Source organism: Cynocephalus volans, chromosome 4 (assembly GCF_027409185.1).
Source record: "Cynocephalus volans isolate mCynVol1 chromosome 4, mCynVol1.pri, whole genome shotgun sequence".
Lineage (NCBI taxonomy): Eukaryota > Metazoa > Chordata > Mammalia > Dermoptera > Cynocephalidae > Cynocephalus > Cynocephalus volans.
Window position 1 is genome coordinate 72,343,010 of NC_084463.1, and position 7,423 is coordinate 72,350,432.

Sequence of the window (7,423 nt, forward strand, 5' to 3'; positions counted from 1 at the left end):
AAAAAATGGAACATGTATTGGTAAGGATATGAATAAATTGGAGCTTTTGCATATTGTTAATGGAAATGTAAAATGGTCCTGTCACTGTGGAAACCAGTTTGACAACTCCTCATAAAATTAAACATAGAATGACCATATGACCTAGAAATCCCATTCCTAGGTATATACCTGAGAGAATTGAAAAGTGATTTTAAAAGAGTAGAAAACAGCTAAAATTCCCTATCCAGCCATTTTATTCATCTTTTTAATTGAATCCTTTAATATGTTTTAAATAGCTATTTTAAAGTTCTTATGTATTAATTTCAACATCTGAGTCATCTGTAGGTCTGCATCTATAGACTATTTTTTATTTGGAATATAAGGCCTATTTTCCTGCTTCTTCACATATCTAGTAATTTTTTCTATATGCTTGACATTTTATTGATCCATTGTAGAAATTCTGGATTATCTTCTCTTAAAGAAAGATGTGTGGTTAACTATTATTTAAATATTTCATTTTGGAGAATCTATTTGGTGAGCAAATGGATTCTCAAGAGTGAATGATAAGAGAAATTTTAATCTTTTTTTCCCCTAGGACTCTTCACATAAGACAGGAAGTGTGAAGAAATATTACAGAAATGATTGTAATACTGGTTGAGGGTGAAGAAGGAGAGCAATAAGAAAGAAAAAAATAGAAATAGGAAAATTGAGATATCAAGATAATATAGAACATAACACTTAAATTTGATAGAGGAGATAAGAACCAATTAAAAGTCAATAATTTGTATAACTGTTACTATTTAGTTGAATGAAGAGAAACACATGATAAAATAAAGTATGCCTATTACATTTGATCCTGTGGAGTAAGTGTCACAAGCATAATTTCAGAGCTATGGTAGCTATGGTCATGGTTCCAGGCTCACATCAGCCAAGAATAAGTCTCTGGAGTAGGTCACAGGTGTAAGTTGTTAGCAGCTCTCACAGCATTTGGGGTTTGGGTGCATGGGGAGATATTGCAGGCCAATTCATGATTTGAGATTAAAAAACACTAGATATCTGTCCTAGGACCTTGTTGGGAAAATATAGGAAAAATGGTCAGGGCCCCTCAGATGTTCAGAATCTTGCTGAGCATTTGATGTAAACAGGCATATGTGCTCAGGTGTTCCTTGGTTATCGTCTAGTGTAATTGCGCATGTGCACCCAGGTGACCTGGGTTATGGACTTAAGTATAAGGATGAGTGACTCTGATCCATGGTGCCTCCCATCCCCAGAATGCCCCCCATGGGGGGGGTATGGGGAGGCCACCATTACTGCTGCTGCAGGCTGCTGCTGCTAGTGCCCCCGGGACCCTCTGCAAGGCCACTGCCGGACCTGTAAGCTACCGGACCTCTAAGTTGCTGCTGCTGAGGAAGCTGAGGGCTGAGCTCATGTCATCTGCCAACAGTTCCTGGAATCTTTCCCAATTACCTACCATGGACCTGTATGTGAGGGGTCTGGTGACCCAGTCTGTACAGTGGGTTTGGAGGGTCTGAGCTCTAGCTCTGACAATATAAATGATAACTTAGTATAACTAAAATAGTGAAATATTTTGGCTTTAGTTATGATTTGCCTTACTTTACAGACCTGACTGATTCTTACAGGAGCCAAATCAGCTGAGCACATGATCCCTCTGAGGGTGAAAATGTTGGGACTGACAGTTCCCTATGCTGGCTAGCAAATAGCTCTCTCAGACCAGGGGAAGCTTGTTTAGAGCAAGAGAACTAGGCTAAGAAGACTGGAGAAAACTACAGGAGAGAGATGATATCCAAAGAGTTGTTTATATATACTAGAAAGACTCCAGTGTTGACTTTTTTCCTCATTCTCAGTCTTCCACCCTTCCATTGCTGATTCATGCTTGTTTTCTATAGAAAATATTTCCTTGTCATGTAGGTTTGAGTACATTCTGAAGACTCAGAAGTTTTAAAAGCTGATATGATCAATCCCAGATAACTTACCTCTCTTATTATACAATTTTTCCCACTAATAAGGTCTAGGAAGATGAACATAGGGCAATTACTGGAATTAGGGCCAAGCAGACTTTGTTTGTCTGAAGAGAGAGGGTAGGATTATAGCCCTTCCTCACAGGCACATAGCATACAAAATTTAAGGAAGTACTCTCAGGGTTGTGTAACCTGGCCCCAGCCCTGGGCAAGTGCAAAATGTGCATTGAACAAGATTTTCCAAATTGGGAGCAATAGATGCAAGAGAATTATTGAATTGATCTTGGAACTTCTGAACTAAATGGGCATAAAATTCCATCCAAACAAAAAGCTATCATCTCTCTAGAAAACTGGAGCCAGTGCTTGGCTTGGCAAGTCAGGGACTTCCTGGAGGGCAGTACTCAAGGTGTTTGGGGGCAGCCGTAGCAGAGCTTGTTGCAGATCCTGTAGTGGCAGCAGTGCAACTCTGGAGCTAGTTGGTCTTGCTTTGAATCCCACTTTTCTCCTTCCCAGCTATGTGACAGTACTGTTGGTGCCCAGCCCATATCCCCTTTATCTCCCCATGCACACAAATCTCAGATGCTGGAAGAGCTGCTAACAGCTTATATCTGTGACCTACTTTACAGCATTACCTCTGGCTGATGCGAGGCTGGGACCATCACCTCAGCTGCTACCATTGCCATCCCTGACCTTCCCTTGCAGATCAGGCTAAGGCTAGAGCCCTGCCTTGCTCAGCTCATTCTGCCATATGGGGCAGCTCTCATTTGCTAGAGGCTTTCCTGAAGAGTAGTACACCCTCAGCAGATCATGTGTTCCTGAATCCCTGTTCCAATTTCTGCTTCTAGAGAGCCTAAGTCAGTGGTATCTTGAGCAAGTTACCCATTATGCACCAGTTTGTACTTCAGTTGTAAAATGGCAATAATACTAGTATATACCTTTAAAGAGAGTCGTGAGGATTAAATGAGTTAATATTTGTGAGGTATTTAGAAAAGGGTCTGATACATAGAAAGAACTCGGTAAGTTTAGCTCTTGTTTTGAGGGGTTGATGCCAACTGATGAAAGATAAGGCAGTTCTTCATATTTTGAAACAAGGTTGTGTCAATTTTTCACAGTAACCTATCACTGCAGCTGAGAAAAACAAACTCAAAATGGAATTCATACCTATGAGAGGAAATACATGATATTTTTATGTCCTCCAATATCTCTGTCAGTAGAGAAATGGTTGAATAAATAATATGTTTAGACCATGGAACATTATGCAGCTATTGAAAAAATTTAAGTTGCCTGACTTGTTTCTTGAGGAATGCATCCTTAATTGGGTCTCAAAACCCATTGATAGAGACCAAATGAATATGAGCTTTCAGATAAAGTCACAAGACATATTTGAATCATCAAAAATCAAATATAAGAGAAGTACCTTTGTTTTAAAGAAATAAAAGAGGGAACTGAAAACATGGACAAAGGGTAAGAGATCATAAAAAATTAGCAGGCAGATTTGTAAAAGAACAAAATAGAACTTCTAAAACTTGAGAAATAATTCGTGAAATTAAAACCTTAATTAAAATTAAAAACACTTAAAGTGCTTATGAAGAGATAACTACTAAACTGGAAAGGTGACCTGAAGAAACTACTAGATTGCAGCATACAGAGATGAAGAAATGGAAAAATGAAAACGTTGATAGACACGAAGGCAGGGCCTATCTTTGTCTAATTTGAGATCCTTAAGGAGATAATAAAGAGACTGAGGGAAATCCAATATAAAGAGCTAGTGGCTGAGACCTTCCAGAAATGCTGAAAGACATCTAGCATCACATTCAGTAATTTAAGGTGGAATTGGTCTATTAAGTCACAGCCAAACAGGAATCATCAGTGAATATTCAAAAACAGTAAATGTCAGATTTGGAGTTATTTTGCTGGTAAAATGAGTTTATGAAGAACATTTTGACATAGTTAACTCAATTGTATTGTCATTATGTTACTATGGGAAAAACCTTATAATAAAGAAGAGACTTTCTCTGGATGTTTGGCAAAAACGTTGAAAAAATGATTTTTAAGTGTTTAAAAGGTAATGTTCATTTACCATTAATAAAGATCAGAAAATAGAAAGCAATTATTCCTATCATTTTAGTCTGTAGATTAAATAAGAAAAATGCAATTTAATATAATATGGGGCAAAAGGCATTGTTGAAGAAAATAATTCTGACTCATCCACTGGACTTGTCCAATATGATCTACAGGATTTTATTTAATAATTGAATAGAACTACTTGATTTCATGTTATCCTGTTTTATACTTGAGAATTCAGAAAGAATAGAAATCCGTAAGTGAAAACGTGAACAAATTTGCTTTTCGGACAGATTGAGAAACTTTCTCTTAACAAAGAAAGCATTAGTTCCTTTTAAAGTACAGTATATTGACTTAGAAACTGAGAGTACTGGTGTATTAGGTATTAGGTATTAGTAAGGGATTTGAAAAATAGCCCTCATCAAATATCATTAAAAGTCCTTTATCTGTTGCCAATTATTTCTGTTCTGATGAGTAAAAAAATTTCTGAATGTGGCTGAGGTTGATCATCCCAATAAGTAGGAATTTATATACTACATGACTTAGAAAAAATTACAGCATTTCAAATGATGAATCAAGAGTGGTAAGACATTACTTATTGGGGTTCCAACTATTCAGAAATCAGATTGCAAACTTATGCTATTAAATGCATTCCCAAGGATAATTCTTACGAATATTCTAAAGATAACTTCTTGACTTACCTCACTGGTAAATTTCTTCTCTTGTAAGATAAAGGAAGTGGTAACATCTGACACTCATGAAAGAACTGGTTGATAAAGTAAAAAAAAAAAAAACAAAAAAAACAGGGGCCTTAAGTGAAAAAAGCAATGTTGTCTTTTGTTTGTTTGTTTTGTGACTGTTATGGATTCCATTCCCGGGCAAACAGACCCTGAGACGGACACTCTGAGTACAAACTGGGTTGCAGGGAGTGCTCAGAGACAGTGCCTGTAAGGGAATGAAAGAAGCAAGACTGAGCAGAGATACAATTTGAATCATAATGCAGTTACAACGGAGGTCTCAGCGGGTCTCCCAGGAAACTCTGAAACTGGGATGGCACTACAAAAATGTCTCTAATTGAAGGGGCCAAGTGCTGTACTCCCACATGGAATCATTAGGTAGCATCCAGGATGCTGTCTGAGAAGCCAAGTGTGAGGCTGCTCCTTTCACCTCACTAGGACACCTCAGGAGAGTCCGGCTGAGATTTATCAGTAGCCAGAACTCCCAGCAGCTAGGCTTTTGAGTATGCTATGAGTGAGCGTATTAGCATGAGATCATGCTGACAGCTTTTGTCCTTGATTAGTGAAAATTTGGCAAATATTATTTAAAGAAAATTTTGAACAGGAATTAACAATAGAGTAAAATTCTTTTACAACTCAACCACTAAGCATTGGCAAACAATACAAGATCATTAAAGTCAGAGTCTTCTACTTCTTTCAATAGTTTCATAAGCTGACACTGATTCGTAGCGTTTGCATGTATATACTGAAGAATTTTAATAACTGTATCCACTATGCTTTCCATGAGTCTGATTCAGAAAACAGCACAAATATTTTCAATATGTACTAGGGTACTTCAAAAAGTTCATGGAATGATTCATATTATCATTTAATTTTATTTTTACACAAACTTTTTGAAGTCTCTTCATATTATATGATGACAGAAAAGCAATAAGGGAAACATCACATCAGTCTCTTGTTTTGAAATTCCTATAAATCCAGATTTTTTTTCCCAAACAGCTGAAGCACCTCCATCATGATAGAAATTATTTTTTTCATATCTAGCTGAAATTCTTTCGACAGTTGTAAAAGGTTCAAATACTTCTGTACCACCAATAAAACATTTTAGTCTATGAATTGACAACACTTTTTCTTAAATTTGGAAGTCCTTTGAGTCCCAAAGTATTAATTGGGCATGACTCATAAAGGTAAAGAAAAGTACTCACAACTTTTCAAACTTTGAATCAACTGATCTTTGATATTCTTAAAAAGGGTTTGTGTGCTATGGGCAATTGTTTGGTTGCTTAATTGAAGATATTTTACTTTATCTAAAATATTGTTTTTATTCCTTTCCGAATAATTTTCTAGCAACATTTTCATAACTGAAATAATTTCTTTTACCATGTCATATCTAAAAATGGTTTTCTTTTTTGTGCCAGAATCCAAGCCATTTAATAGCTGGCTAAAGTTACAAGGAGAGATCATGTTAAGCATAATTTAAAAAAATTTTGTTGGGGCAGGAGTACCTGAAGCAAAGTTACACCAAACCAGCAGCTGCAGTGTCTGCAGTTCTGTCTTCAGCTTCACAATGTTTCCTTTGACCAAAAATGCACTAAGTTGTCTTTGACTCTGAAGCATTCAGCAAACAGTGGCAAGGTAGAGCCACCAGAAACGTAGACCTGATTTCCATGACAAATACAGTAACGCTGCACACAGGACTATTGGAGCCACTTTCTGTATTGCTGTGTGGACGTATATAGCACCACAAGTTGGAATACAACAGAACCTGTCCCCTGTTGGCAGAGTCACCACAAAGGAAGAGAGAGATCAGTAATCATCTCAGCTGGTATAATAATTACTTCAAAACCAACTCATAATGGGTGCCAAGTGAAAGCACTGTGTACCCATTAAAATATGGCATTATTGAAGAAATAAAGCACATTCGAAACCTTCAAAAAATTTTTGTTGGATATTTAACTCTGGTCTCAAGTGACTAATTTCATCTGTTCACAATTCTCTTTTCACCTATTCATCTATTCTCCCTGCCTTTTATTTCTCTTTACTCTTTTGGTTATAGCATTGGCTTCTGCTTCTCCATTTGATTCTACACACTAGTATGCCTTAGTTAGTTTTAAACAAAATTTTTTCTATAGTTACTTTTAAAATTAGAACAATAATAATGTTATAATTAAAATAATAAGTATTTCTATTTAATTTCCAATTAAAATTTATATAGATATCACAGTAACATGTGCTATCTGCATAAACCATTCAAATAATCACATTACAATGTAACAGTGGTAGGTAGGAAAAATCGCTTAAAGCATTTTGTTGACACCAACTAGACTCATGATGTGTTTATGTGAAAGGACACATGTGCACACAGTGAACAGTACAATGTCACAATAACATCCTATGTGATTCAACCGTTAAAGTGAAGTGTAGCTCTATTGAAACAAAGAAGTTGCATTAATGGAAAAATATCTCATATTGGTTCAATTTTTAATTTAAATATAATTAAAATTAAACTGAAATTAAAAATTTATTTCCTCAGTGGTGCTAGCCACATCTCAAGTGATCGATGGCCCCACGTGGCTTGTGGCTACCATTTTTGACACAACAGCCTTATACCATACTTGCTTGGTCCTTGCTTGCTTTTGAATCCTGACTTTACCTCTCACTGTT

At 36.5% G+C, this 7,423-nt stretch overlaps 1 pseudogene; it reads left to right on the forward strand.

Moving 5' to 3' along the window:
• The first annotated feature begins 6,317 nt into the window (after positions 1-6,317).
• LOC134374677 (cytochrome c oxidase subunit 7B, mitochondrial-like) lies at positions 6,318-6,572 on the forward strand (annotated as a pseudogene).
• The last annotated feature ends 851 nt before the right edge of the window (positions 6,573-7,423 follow it).